The sequence below is a fragment of the Halichoerus grypus genome, chromosome 4 (genome assembly GCF_964656455.1).
Source record: "Halichoerus grypus chromosome 4, mHalGry1.hap1.1, whole genome shotgun sequence".
Taxonomy (NCBI): domain Eukaryota; kingdom Metazoa; phylum Chordata; class Mammalia; order Carnivora; family Phocidae; genus Halichoerus; species Halichoerus grypus.
Window position 1 is genome coordinate 92490081 of NC_135715.1, and position 8601 is coordinate 92498681.

Consider the following 8601-nt stretch of genomic DNA (forward strand, 5'->3'; position numbering starts at 1 on the left):
CTGTATCCAAAAGGTCCCTGGCCCGGGTGTTGAGAGATCTGACTTCTAGTCCAGCGGGGGCCCTCTCTGCTGTGTGCACGTGCTCTGGACTCGTCTTCTTTGTAAAATGAGGAGCATAGTGTCCCCCATCCCCCAGGGCAGTCAGGAGGGGTCATTGAAGAGCCAGACTCCTCAGAGTTCTACTTCGGTCATCTGCCGTTGCCAGGCTGGCTGCCAATCCATTTAATCTTCACGACAATCCAAGAAGGAAGTATTAGTATTTGCATTTTACAAAGGAGAAAAACCAAGACTCAGAGAGGTTAAGTGACTTGCCCAAAGTAACACAGGATTCAAATTCAGATCTGTCTGACTTTTTCCGCAGCACCGATTGGTAAGAGGTCCAGATAGTATTTGCCTCTGAAAGAGCTGCCTTCTGATGTCTCCAGCAAAAGTGGGTGTTTTAAGCATCAGATTAGGCCATGAGGGGGTGGGAGGTGGGGCCAGGTTGGGAACAAGGAGGAGGATCAAGTCATACTAAGTCTAGCCAGAGATTATGCAGAGGTGTGGAGGTGAGCCAGCCAGGGGCTGGCCAAAACAGAGGAGCCCCCCGCAAGGGTTAGCTGCAAAGAGCCTCTGACAGGTCTGTGGGCAGAGGTGCAGGCAGCGCTAAGGGGACAGCGAAGGCGGGAGGTGCCAACCCCACTGATAGGACCTGGGGCCATATAACAAGGCAGCCTCCATCTCCACCCAGGCCCGGCAGGCAAGTAATCACCCACCTCTCTGTTCTCTCCCTCCATAGTCCTATGGGGCCCCCAATTGGCCAGGCCCCCCTGAAGCCAGAGCGCTTGGGGACTGTGGCTGCAGACCCCAGAGGTCAGCCTGGTTAGCCGCCTGGAGCAAAGAGCAGGGTAGAAGGTGGAGACAGAGCCTGCGGAGGTGGGGCGCAAATGGAGGGAACCCGGCGCAGGAGGGGCCCACTCAAAGAAGTAAAACTGGAAAAAGGCTGTCCTGGGGAGACCTAGCAGGGAGATGGGGGCCAAGACCGTGCCTTCTTAGAGACCTACAGATATGACTGCAGTAAGCAATTTAATAACAATGAAACGAGATGGCCCCATGACCTACTTCTCTTTAACCTAGAAACTGGCCCCATTTGGGTAATGTTGCAACTCACACGAACTGGGAAAGGGGAAATCTCACGTTCTCAGTCATTCTTGCTCATATCAAGTCGGGGAGGTTCCCTCCTCTGGTAATCCTCAGAGTCCTGAGTGCCTCGCAGCAGGACAACAAAGGTTCACTTATTTGATTCAAATTGAGTTCCCCGGTGGCACCCCACATGAGTGTTGACCCTACTAAACGAAACCTCTCTCCCTGTTGGGGCAATCAAAATTTGCCTTTGGGGGCGCCTGGGTGGCTCAGTCGGTTAAGCATCTGCCTTTGGCTTGGGTCATGATCTCAGGGTCCTGGGATCCAGCCCCACGTTGGCCTCCTTGCTCAGGGGGGAGTCTGCTTCTCCCTTTCCCTCTGCCCCTTCCCCGCACCCCCCCCCCCCCGTTTGTGCTTGCTCTCTCTCTCTCAAATAAATAAATGAAAATAAATAAAATCTTTAAAATAAAATTTGCCTTCATGGTCAATCCCTTCTTAAACGCATGTGGATGTTCCTCCTAGAGATCTCTCATCCTTGGCTAGCTATTATCTATTCTGTATCTAGTCTCCTCTAGCCTGGAATTGCAACTCATGGTCATTATCAGCATAATGATGAAGACAAATCTGTTGCCATAAACTCGTTGCCCTGCACATTTAGAGATAAGTCTAAAGATGACTCTGATTGTCCATGCCCCCATGGCCTCCATTAGTGCAGAGACTTAAGAAGTGACTGTGTTTCATGTCACGGGATGTGAGATTGAGGTGGTCTGAGGCTGGGCCCCCCAACCCCCAGAGCCCTGGGTTCATTGATGGGTGTTTGCTGAGCACCCACTGCATCCCTCTACCACGCTGGCCACGAAGGAGAGGGCTCTGTAAGCCCAGCCCTTGTCCTCCACCAGTCCCCAACCCAGCGGGGGTGATGATGGGGAGACATAAGTCTGTGCGACAAAGACATGCATGGTGGAGGTTAGGAAGGACTTCGACCTGAGCTCAGAATTGAGGTGTGGATTTTAGCCCGGCCCTGCAAAGTGGCTGTGGGACGTCCCCAAGTTCTGTTACCCTGCAGGTCAAAGGCTGGGTGGTGGGCAGTGCAGAGGCTGAGGGGTATCTCTCTCTGTTGTCTTTTCAGTTGGTTAAGAGAATTTGTCTTAACTTTGTGTTAAGACCTGCATTCATTTCCCCCCCAATTTCTCTGAGACACACACACACACACACACACACACACACACAGACACGGAGGGAGAGAGAAAGAGAGAGAGACCGTAAACTCTGCCACTCTGCCTCAGGGCCTTGACTTGACCATTAAGGCAGCTCAAGGTCAGAGTTTAACAGAGGCCAGGAAACCAAGGGCTGAGCTCACCAGAGGCTGCAGTCCTGGCAGGAAAGACACATGGATTTGTGATCTCACCTTCCCGGTGCCCTGACCGTGAGACTCAGTAACCCCCAGCACCAGGTGACTTTGCCCCATGTCCACCCAGGCAAGACTGGAAGCGTCTGAGTAGGGGTCCTGAGGTCCTTGCTCACCAGGCTGAGGCTGCGCTGATGAGGAAGATGCACTAGAGTCTCTCACCCTCAAAGGTCCTCTGTTCCCACCCACTCTTGTGTGGGCTTCTCCGGGTCTGCTGCCCCATTCAGGGAAAAGGATGCCACCAGGAAGGTGGCCTGCCCAGGGCCCATGGGCTACTGTACCAGTAGCTGGGTCCGTTCCTGACCCGCAGTGTGCAGGCTGTTTGAGGACCTGGTTCCCCATCCTCAACCACCTGGAGAGGTGGGGGCCTCATTCTGCAGATGACCGGGTGAGCCTGGAGCTTCAGACCACACAGCTGGGATGGCCCTACCCAGTCCCATCCTGTAGGGATAACTGGGGCACACGTTTATTAAGCACCAAGGTGCTAAACTCTGTGTAACTATAAACTTGCTCAACCACATCCCAGCCTCGGGTAGCCTACTATTAACTCCATGTCACAGGTGAGGAAACTGAGGTCCCACTGGTAAGTGAAGTGGATTTGGGCCTGGGCGTCCTGAGTCCACAGCGTCCGCTCCTGCCCAGCAGCCCAGCAAGGACACCAGCTCGTGCAGGGGAACGTGGTAGCCACGATGGAAGAAGAGTCCCAGATTTGGGTGCCGGCTTGGCTGAGGGCTCCCCAGAGTTGCTGATGCTCAGGGATGCCTCAGCTGCCTCACTGGGACAGAATTCTGGGAGGGAGGGGCGCCAGACCGAGGCTGTGCCCTTGTGGGGGATTTGGCCAGGACATGGCTGCTTTCCCAGGACCGTGGGTGGTGGGACTCATAGGACCAGCCTAGCCCGGGGCTCTCTTTGACTTTCCCCCCTTTTGTCCTTTGGCCCGTTTAGATTTGCATTACAGGGTCCCCTCCCTCACCCACTCACCCCACACATGCACCCCGACACTGACACGACTCAAATCATCATCAGGCCTTGAGGACAAACGTGACCCTGGGAAATCCACACACCTCTCCACGGATATTAGACACGAGTGCCCCGAATCGCCCCTGGCCTGTGCCTTGTTGCCACGACTTCTGTGCTACGTTGGATGTCCTGGTGCTTCCAGGCTCCAGCCTTGCAGATCTGGAGCTTGGCTAGGCCACCGTCCTGGGAGGATTTGCAGCCCTTTCTCCTCCCAACCTGGGACCCCCGGCTCCAAGCTGACTCTGCCACTCTCCCCCCCCCCCCCCCCCCCCGCCGGTTAGCTCTCTGAGCCTCAGGGCCCTCATCTTGAAAATGGAATGAGACCACCTCCTTTGTCTATGAAACTGTCTGGCACAGGCGTGGCCTCAAGAGGCTGCAGCCCATGTATTTTAGTTGCATTTCTGCACAGGCGAAGGACCCCAGAACTTTCCAGCTCTGAAACCCTGAAGCTCTGTGATCCCAAACTGAAGCTGCCCCCAGCCCCCACAGATCTGGCTTCTCCCAGACCCTCAGCCCCCTGGCCCGATCAGCAAGAACTATCTCCAGTCTCATCCAGCAACCACCTATTGAATTTTTCAAGTGTTTAAAAGATTATGTAAGTATTATATAAACAGGTTTTCTTTGTAAAAAAAAAAAAAATTAAGCCCTATGAATGTATACAAAATATAGAGTAAAAATCCTTTTTTCATCACCCCCCTATTTTCCCATCAATCCCCCTTCCAGAATAAGCATTGTCCAGAGTTAAGTGTGGATCCTTCCAGATGGCTTCTATCAACCCCACTCTCCCCCCACACACACATCTACAAGGCTCATACTTACTGCTCTGCAACTGACTTTTATATGATATAGTAGACTTCCCATCTGCTGCATATTGATCTTATTATTTTAATGACTAACATTTTTTGCAGGATGTATACATAATTTATCAAGTCCCTCGTTTAGGGACATTTAGGTTGTTTCTAATTTTTCAGTTAAACAATGCTGCAATGCATCTACTTGTGCATGCCTCTTTTTTCATACGTGAGAGTATTTCTATATGTTACATATCTTGGAATCAACATGCTTGGCCAAGGAGTCTTTGCATTGCTCGTGTGGCTAAATACCGATAAATTGCTCTCCTGAAAGACCAATGACCACTCCCATCACCTTGTGAGAAGGCCTCTTATCCCCATGCTCATGTCAACACTGGAGAGCATCAGTATTTTTCCTTTTTGCCAGTTAAAAACTTTTTTGGGTATGATTTGCATTTCCCCGATTATGGTAGAGTTGAGCGTCTTTTCATAGCTCCTGGCCATTTGTACGGAGTCTGCTGTGAATTGTCTCCTTCTACCCTTGCCTGAACTTGTATCATGCTAGTGATCCTTTAATTATTTATGTGTAGGTTTTGCCTCCTTTTAGAAAAGGGACAAACCTACATGATTTTATTTTTAATTTTTTTAAAGATTTTTTATTTATTCATTTGAGAGAGAGAGAGAGTGAGCACAAGCAGGGGGAGCAGCAGAGGGAGAGGGAGAAGTAGGCTTCCCGCTGAGCAGGGAGCCTGATGCGGGGCTCAACCCCAAGACCCTGGGATCATGACCTGAGCTGAAAACAGATACTTCACTGACTGAGCCACCCAGGCGCTCCTGGGAATATTTTAATTGTGATTTCTTTGACAGTCAGAAGAAAAGATAATAATAATGAACATATAATAATGAGTCCAACCTGGATCATATTTATCTTTACGCCAAGGCAATTATAAAACATATTTTTTATTATTTTTCCTAGGGCCCATGAAAGTCATAATAATGCATGCCGGCCCACCAGTGACAACCATTTACTAGGGTCTTGGACATCATTCTAAAAATATTTTATGTAGATATATTTTACATATTTACTTATAAATGGCTTTTCTTCTTTTTTTATTATGTAACATTTTAAAGATATTTTTTAAAAGAAAAAATAGACACTCATGAATCCAATACCAACATCTATAGTAAGTAAATACAATTTTATTTTATTTTTAAAGATTTTACTTATTTATTTGAGAGAGAGAGAGACAGAGGCAGAGAGAGAAGCAGGTTCCCTGTTGAGAGGGACCCCAATGCAGGACTCCATCCCAGGATCCTGGGATCATGACCTGAGCCAAAGGCAGATGCTTAACCGGCTGAGCCACCCAGGCATCCCAGTAAATACAATTTTAACCATATTTGCTCCAGAGCTCTTTTTTTCTGTTCAATAAAAGAAATGGGATGCAATGTATAAAGCTAATCCTTCACCCATAGTTTTCCACTCTCTCCCACTATGTGGCATTTGCTGTGGGTCACTCCCAGGCATGTTTATGTGTAGACCACAAACACTAGGCTAAATCCCATGGTCATGACTTCTCCCTCCTTCTTGAAATACCTCCTTTGCTCCCAGGACAATTCACCCTCCTGGTTTTCCTCCCACCCCACTGGCTACTCCTTCCCAGTGTCCTTCACTCATTACCCCTCATCTTCCCATCTGCTTGCGATGGGACAGCCCGGGGCTCTGTTCTTCTCATCTCTGTCTACACCCACTCCACGATCCTCCATCCTCTGGGTTTCAATACTATTTATATGCTGACTGACATCCACATTAATATCTATAGCCCAAGACTTCCATCTAATTCTACGTTCATTTACCCAAATACCTATTGGACATACTCTCTTGGATGATCGTTGAGCATCTCCATCAAGGGACCAGAAGCAAACTCATGAGCTCCCTCCCATTCCTCCCAAATATCCCCCATCTCAGCAGATGGGCACTCTGCTCTTCTAGTGTCTGATCCACAAACCTCGGTCTCATTCTTGATTCCTCTCTCTCATAGACTGTACATCAACACCAATGAGCATATCCTGCTGGCTCTACCTTCAAAATACATCCGGGATCTGACCACTTCCTGCCACCTCCACTGCGCCATCCTGGTTCCAGCTGCACCCATCTCCACTGGCCATTCATTCATTGTTCATGTCCCCCAACAAGAAGGCAAAGATATTATCTGTTTTTTTTATTCTTGCACCACTTGCCTCAAGAGCAGCACTCACACATAATATGTATTCAATAAACATTTGTTGGATGAATGAATATTTTAATAATCAGGTTTATTTCTGCGCTCCACTCAGAAATGACTGAATGACTTGACTGTTCGCACCAACACCTCAGTATTTTAGTTACTTATCTTTAATATGTTTTGATAAATGGTGGTTCACATACCTCCTGATTACTTTTTTTTTTCCAAATTGACTTTGTTATCCTTATGCATTTCTTTTTTTTTTTTTTAAGTTTTATTTGTTTAAGTAATCTCTACACCCAATGCGGGGCTCGAAGTCAAGACTCTGAGATCAAGAGTTCCATGCTCCTCCGACTGAACCAGCCAGGCACCCCATCCTCATGCATTTCTGATTCAGATGAACTTTAAAAGCATAATCTTTGAATCACTGAAAATCCTGTTGGTCTTTTGACTAGAATTACATTTATAAATGTATGGATCAATTTGGGAAGAAATGATATCATTACCCTATTGGGTCTTCCGATCCTACAACATTGAAGTCTCTCCATTTATTCAGATCTTTTAGGTTCTTCAGTCTGGTTTTAGGGTTTCATTTATACCAATCTTGCATATTCCTTGCATTTCTGGGGAAGATTCTATTGGTTATGAAGCATTTTTTCCTTTTTTTTAAAAAAAGATTTTATTTTTTTATTTGTCAGAGAGAGAGAGAGGGCAGGCACAAGCAGGGGGAGCGGCAGGCAGAAGGAGAAGCAGACTCCCTGCTGAGCAGGGAGCCCGATGCGGGACTCGATCCCAGGACCCTGGGATCATGACCTGAGCTGAAGGCAGACACTTAACTGACTGAGCCACCCAGGCATCCCACTGCATTTTTTCCTTTTAATTCAGTATGTAATTCACTATGCTAATATTTAATTTCAGATACATGCATGTCAGGATCATAAAAGAGGCAGGAAGATCTTGATTCTTGTTAAGTTGTGGAATAGTATATATGACACAGAGATTGTATCGTCCTTGAAAGTTTGGTTGAACTTGACTAGAGCTGCCTGGTTCTGCTGTCTTGTGAGGCCATTTGACTATTTGAAAGATCTTTGACTATCTTTTCAATTGTTTTCTGGGGTTATATATTATGTATATATTTTAGATTTTGTTTTTAGAAGAGTTTTATGTTCACAGCAAAATTGAGTGGAAAGTACGGATGGCCTGTATATACCCAACCCCCAAAGGCACAGCGTCCCCCAATATCAACATCTGGGCACCAGCATGGTATACTTGTTACAATCAGTGAACCTACAATGACACATCATTATCACCCAGAGTCCATAGTTTACATTAGGTTCACTCTTGGTGTTGCACATTCTCTGGGTTTGGATAAATGTTTATGCATTATGACATGTCTCCACCATTATATTATCACACAGAGTATTTTCTTTTTTTTTTTTTAAGATTTTATTTATTTGACAGAGAGAGCACAAGCAGAGGGAGAGAGAGGGAGAAGCAGACTCCCTGCTGAGCAAGGAGCCCGATGTGGGACTCGATCCCAGGACCCTAGGATTATGACCCGGGCCGAAGGCAGCCACTTAACCAACTGAGCCACCCAGGCGTCCCTCACACAGAGTATTTTCACTGCCCTCAGAATCCTCTGTGCTCTACCTATTTATCCCTCCCCATTCATCCCTTGCTCCTTCTTAACTCCTGTTAACCACTGATTTTTTACTGTCCCCATTGTTTTGCCTTTCCAGAATGTTATATCCTTGAAATCGTATTCTATGTAGACTTCTCAGTTTGGCTTCTTTCATTTAGAAATATGCATTTAAGTTTCCTCCATGATTTTGATAGCTCATTTCTTTTTAGCTTTGAATAATATTCCATTGTCTGGATGTGCCACAGTTTATTTATCTGTTCACATCCTGAAAGACATCTTGTTGGCTTCCAAGCTTTGGCAAGTATGGATAAAGCTGCGATAAACATCCATGTGCAGATTTTTGTGTGGACTTAACTTTTCAACTCACTTCAGTAAAACCAAAGAGTGTGATTGCTG